A 6,499-nucleotide genomic window follows, 5' to 3' on the forward strand; every position below is an offset into this window, starting at 1 on the left:
GAAAACTATTAAGGAAGACATAAAAAAATAAAGACTGGCAGAAAATGCAATCGAAAACTAAACAAAAGTGGTTTGTAGGTAGTACTGTAAACTAGCGCGAAGCTTCGTGCTATATTTTCTTTATTTTTTAAATTTAAAACTGAATTAAGTAATTTTATTATCTATTAATTAGATTTTCATAAAAGTTGTATTTAGTAAATATATATAGTTTCTCTATTTTTTTTATAAAACATAGTTACCACATTTAATGTGATCTATATTTGTTGTAACCAATATCTACAAACATTAATAAACCGTTAAAAAACGAGAATAGATTAAAAAATGTATTCATAAATTTAAAACTACACACCATGTTACGTTGTTCAGTTACAAATGAAGAACAAGTAATAAAGTGACCGTACTAAAACATAGGAGCTCACTAAATGTCGATGATTTAGTAGCGGCTTTCGAAAGGCGAGATACTTTCACGCTGAGTAGCGAGATGATGCTTTATGAGGTTTCAAATGCCTCCTAGGGTGGATACGATACGCCACAACCTACAATTGTGAGAATCAAATTATATACATAAATATTGTTTTAAATTTGGGAATATGATAGTAACTTATTACATTGAACAGTTTTGGTTATATTATTTGTAAGACTTATTTCAATAAACCTTTTTTACATTTTTAGTATGTATTTAACTTTAAATAGGTTTGTCTTTTTAAACAATATATTAAATAATAATATCATCATAGTCATCAACAACTGACTATGCTTCTATCTTTTGTAATTTATATTTATGCATTACTTTGTTCTTTGGTGTAGATATGTGGTTTACATTTGGTGAAAGTAGCATTTGTTTTATGTATCCTTATCTGTCTTTCTTGTCTGATTTTCCTTTTTTAATGCCTCAAGTTCTTCCAATATTCTATTTTCATAAGTTCTTTATATCTTCATATTTTTGTTCTTTTTCTCGGGTTCTTCTTTGCTGCATCAGTTTATATGCATTGTTCTTTCTTCTTGTAATGTCCTCGCACTTAGCATCGAACAACTCATTTCGTGGTGGTGGTCTTTGCAGCCCTAGAATGTTATTTGCTGCGTCTTTAATGTAATTTTTACACACTTCCCATTGTTCACTAATTGTTAGATTCTCTTTAGTTATGTATTTAGTTTCGATATAGTTTTGAAACCTTTCTACCGTTCGCGGGTTTTTGAGGAGTTCAATATTAAGACTTGTTTTGGTACTTCTCTCCTTCGCATACTAGCCCGAATTCTTGTGCCAACTAGAAAATAATCTGAATCAATATTGGCGACTCGATAGGCGCTATATAAATCTATAAAAATCTAAATAAAGCAAGAAAAGAATTTAAACCAAGGATCGGACTATGTAAGGATAAGGAGGGGCATATACTTAATACAAAAGAAGAAGTATTGAAAAGGTGGGTGGAACACAATAAAGAACTACTTACTATCGAAGTAGAAGATCCAAATCAACCACCCCCAGGAGCAAACAACAATACACCATTGGAGCCTCCATCAATTCAGGAAGTACGACATGCAATAAAACACCTAAAAAATAATAAATCTCCAAGAAGTGATGGTATACCCGCGGAACTTATTAAATGTGGAGGTGCTACTCTGACTAATCATATATATATATATATATATATATATATATATAATCATACTGAGAGCCTGGAATGAGGAACAAATCCCAGAAGAGTGGTGTATTGAGATCGTATGCCCGCTACACAAAAAGGGCGATGAATTAAAATGCAAAAACTATAGGGGAATAACTCTCCTTAATACAGCATACAAAATATTTTCGAGTATTTTATATGGTCGCCTGAGTGCATATTCAGAGGAGCTTCTTGGCGAATATCAAAGTGGTTTTAGGCCTGGTCGATCAACAACAGACCAGATCTTTGTGCTAAGGCAAATACTGACTGAATACTGACACATACCATCTTTTCGTAGACTTCAAATCGGCCTATGATAGTGTCCTAAGAAATAAATTGTATGAAGCCATGAAGGAATTCCACATCCCCGATAAACGTATCACTGCCAGTTTAATCCTATCGAACACACCTGGGGTATATGTAAAACATAATATTATAATCACGTTGGATGCAGTTGATACAATGACAATGTAGTTACGGAAATGTGGCAAGAAGCTCTTAAAACTCCAGAAATATGGGGAAAAACTGTAAATAAATTTGAAAAATAAGAGAAGAGTGGTGGATACGGAAAAATAAAATTAGTGAAACTAATCCAGTGATTACATATTTACACAATGATAGCGGTAGTGAATTTAGTGACGATGATGACTTAAAAATTTAAAAAATCAGTAAGTGCACTATTTTAATGTTATGTACCAAATATTTGACATTTATTTGACAAATATTTAAAAGACAACATTAAAATAACAGAAGCAAGTTGGATACAGGTCACAGCTAATGAACCGATTGTTCTGTGGATAAGACAAACGCATAATATCCTGCAACCATGGCAATCACCTTTACTAAAGAGAGTTTAAATCTTATTGAACCAAAAGCCTTGCCTCCAATGTACAGAGAACCTTTAACTATTTCTGATAAGAAAAAAGCATACTTGCTGAAAATGACTGAATGTTTAGGTGAGATTTAGTTTAGTATAGATCATGTGGCTAGCCTGGAGCTAAAGTGGTCTATGTCGCATATATGTATGAAAATTGAGATGTTGTTATATTTGACTTTAAAAGCTAGTAATCTATCAGTACTAAAGTAGTCTATGTCTAAATCTCAGTCAGAGTCCGTAAAATAACAATGTACCACTTTTACTTTTGGGGAAATTGAAATTTGTTAAAATTCGTAAGGGGTCTATGTAACACTATGCATCATAGATCCATTGATTTCTACCAAAGTAAAAACTATAAATTCGAAAGTGGTCTATGAAGCACATTAATCAACAATTATTGATAGACTGGCAACACTGTGGAGCTAATGTCATTGGTGCTAACCTCAAACCGGGAGGTTGCAGTTATTTAGTTAGTAGATCGGTTGTGTTAATGTGAAAAATGACTACGAATATTTCAATAAGGTCTCGTACACTCAGAGTAGTGGAAGCTGCGAGACAATTTCATGACGAAACTGATTCAAAACCTTACCCCGGTTCAAGTGAAGATGAGTACATACCTTTAAATAATGATGACAGCGATTCTTATGCAAGAGATAGTAACACAAATACAAGTAAGTGCATGTTTAAATACAATATTATAGTTTAGTAACCAATAAGGGAAGCCTTAAAAAGAAAGTGATTGTAGTAACTAGTAGGAAAATCCACGTGCTGATGTTTTCACATTAATGTGTTGATGCGCACTGTTGCCATGTTTTTTATTTTTCAAAGAAATTAATATAATAAAACAAAATAAGCTACATTTTTGTTAAATTTGTCTGCTCCTAATGGGTATTTTAACAGGTATTTTAAAACCGTTATAACAGTTTAATTAAAAGAAAGCTTTAACGCATCACAACGTTACATAATGTTATTGGTTTAAGTAAACATACTGAACTACCTCCTCTTGTTACAGATTCCGATGTTGAACATGAACCTGTGTTGTTGAATCAAAACATGGAAAATCTTGGGACAATTCAAGAACCGGACGAAACTGAAGTAAAAAAGGGAATAAAGAAAATGAAACAAGAGGCTTTATGGGAAAAATACGCCAGAAAGAGATGTACAGCTTCAGGAGAGAAATACACTAGTATAAAAGGGAAAGTTATGGCCTCTAAAACGTTTTTTTACATTGAATGTAATTGTCGTCTAAAATGCAGGTTGTGTGGAGGGTACAGTTAGAACTAAAGTACCTAAACGTCCCCGAAAAAAAAAATACACCCAGAATCTGTGAGTCGTAAAAAATATTCACGGATATTTTAATTAGATGGTCAGAACGTGTGCAAAAATTGTTTTCTAAAAGTATTACAAATAAGTAATCATCGATTAGATTATGCACTAAGAGTAAAAAAAGCCGAAATTAGTGATACCCCTTTCCCCGATCGAAGAGGAAGAAAATTCCTATAAATAAAATAAACGAGGAGAAATTAAAGTAGATTCGTGATCACATTAATAGTTTTTCTAAATTTAAGAGCCCCTATGGAGAAAGGACCTTAAAGCGTCAGTATTTAGCACCTCCTTTAAATATTTCCAAAATGTACGAACTGTTTAAATGTAAATTAATTATTGGAGGAAAACCAGTTCCTAAAAAAAGGACCTATGAAAAAATCTTTAGAACCGAATTTAATATTCATTTCTATATACCTAAAAAAGATACTTGCAAATTTTGCGATGCATTTCAAATAAGTTTAAATGCCGAAAGTAATAAAGAAAAATCGGAAGATGTAAAAATAGAAAGGGACCAGCATATTGCTCTGGCTCAAAAAGCTAGGAAACTTCTGAAAGATAACAAAAACGAGAGTTCCCTTACCTCACATAAATACCGGTGAGGTGTATTACTTAAGGCAGATGCATATGTTAAACTTAGGAATTCATACTTATGAAAGTGGTGGAGAAAACGTTTTTATGAACATGTGGTATGAGACCAAAGGGGCTAGAGGTTCTCAAGAAGTGATAAGTTGTTTGTATCACCATTTTAGTGACTGTTGTGGGGGACAAAATCGGAACTGGAATTTGTTACATTTTCTTATGTACATGGTTAACGTTTTACCGAAAATTCAAGATATATATGTAAATTATCTGGTTACCGGTCACACATATTTACCAAACGATGGCGACTTTTTATTTGTTAGTAGGGCACAGAATTTAACCCAAGTGTACACTCCTGAAGCATGGAAGGAATTAATTTCAAATTGTCGAAAGCGCCACCCATTTCGTTTAAAAACATAATAATAATAATAATAATAATAATAATGTGTTATCTGAACAAAGAGTAGCAGACCAATACCGGGTAATTTTAAGAAACAATCTTATCCCAGAGACTAGACGCGACATTATCAGAAGCGAAATTGAACAGGAGATCCATAACCAAGAGCAAGTTGCAGACCAAGTCCCTAATGAAGTCCCCAACGAGCAGATTCCTGAGCTTCTCGTACAAGAAACTCAACCTAATAATACACAGCAGGACAATAACGAGTTGCACGATAGTCTGGTAAACGAGATGGCACGCGCTGTACAAGAGTTTAGTGGAACAAACCCACTTAGCAGACCACCGCTACCAAAAATAAACTCTTCTAAGAAACTAGGAGCGCTGTTACAAATTGTGAATACTGAAGTCCTACCCAATTATATCACAGAAGCCCACATATTAGAATATTTGCATATGCTGATTTACTGTGCAGCAACAGCAATTGCTAATGTTATGGGCATTAAGATCAGAACACGACGGGGTACCAACATCGGAAGGACTGGTAACAGAATAGCACCCTGGGAAAAACGACTGCTGGAGAAGATTGAATTACTGCGTAGGGACATTGGACAAATAACAGAATACATAAGAGGAGTAAGAAATAGAAAAATTATCAAAAGAGCTGAAGAAATATTGTTTAACACTCTAAGACACTCACGACATGATCCAGAAAACAACACACCTCAACAATGCCTGGACACATTAAAACAAAAACTATCTGTTTACTCAGGCCGCCTGAGGAGGTACAAGGTTAGTAACCACCGGAAATGCGACAACATACTTTTTGAGCAAGCAGAGAAGGCTTTCTATAGGAAACTTAATTCCACTGTAGAAAATGCAAATAATAAATCCTACCCAAGCCAAGAAGAAATTCATGAGTTTTGGGGAAACCAACTTTCGACGCCAGCTACTCATAACAACAATGCTGGATGGATTGAACAAACGACGAACAACTGTCAACACTACAGTAATATTCCTTATGAACCTTTCACCACTGAAGAAGTCTCGAACATTATCAAAGAGCTTCATAACTGGAAATCTCCTGGACCAGACGGAGTTCAAAACTTCTGGCTAAAGAAGTTTTGGAGTGTTCATGAGCTTTTAACAGTATTTATTAATAATATTATTTCTAATTCACAGGAAATACCATCATTTCTTACTCAGGGAACCACTTATCTAATACCGAAGGATCAAAGTAACACCCAAGATCCAGCCACGTACCGCCCAATTACTTGTCTTCCAACTTTGTACAAATTGGTCACATCCTGTGTGGCCCGGCGTATCTACCAACACTGTGATCTGAACAATATCATAGAGCCTCAACAGAAAGGATGCGCTAAGGGCTCCATGGGCTGCAAAGAACAACTTATTATCGACTCAGTCATTTCTAACCAGGCATACACCAAAAAAAGAAACCTTTTTACTGCCTTCATTGACTACAAGAAGGCTTTTGATTCAGTGCCTCATGAATGGCTTATAGATATATTAAAAATATATAAAGTCGATGATATTCTCGTGACCTTTTTGAAGCATATAATGGCAGAGTGGAAGACTAAAATTCACCTTCAAATACCGGGTGAAATTAATATCGAAACTGAAGATATCCCTATTAACCGG

This window comes from Diabrotica undecimpunctata, chromosome 4 (genome assembly GCF_040954645.1).
Source record: "Diabrotica undecimpunctata isolate CICGRU chromosome 4, icDiaUnde3, whole genome shotgun sequence".
Taxonomy (NCBI): domain Eukaryota; kingdom Metazoa; phylum Arthropoda; class Insecta; order Coleoptera; family Chrysomelidae; genus Diabrotica; species Diabrotica undecimpunctata.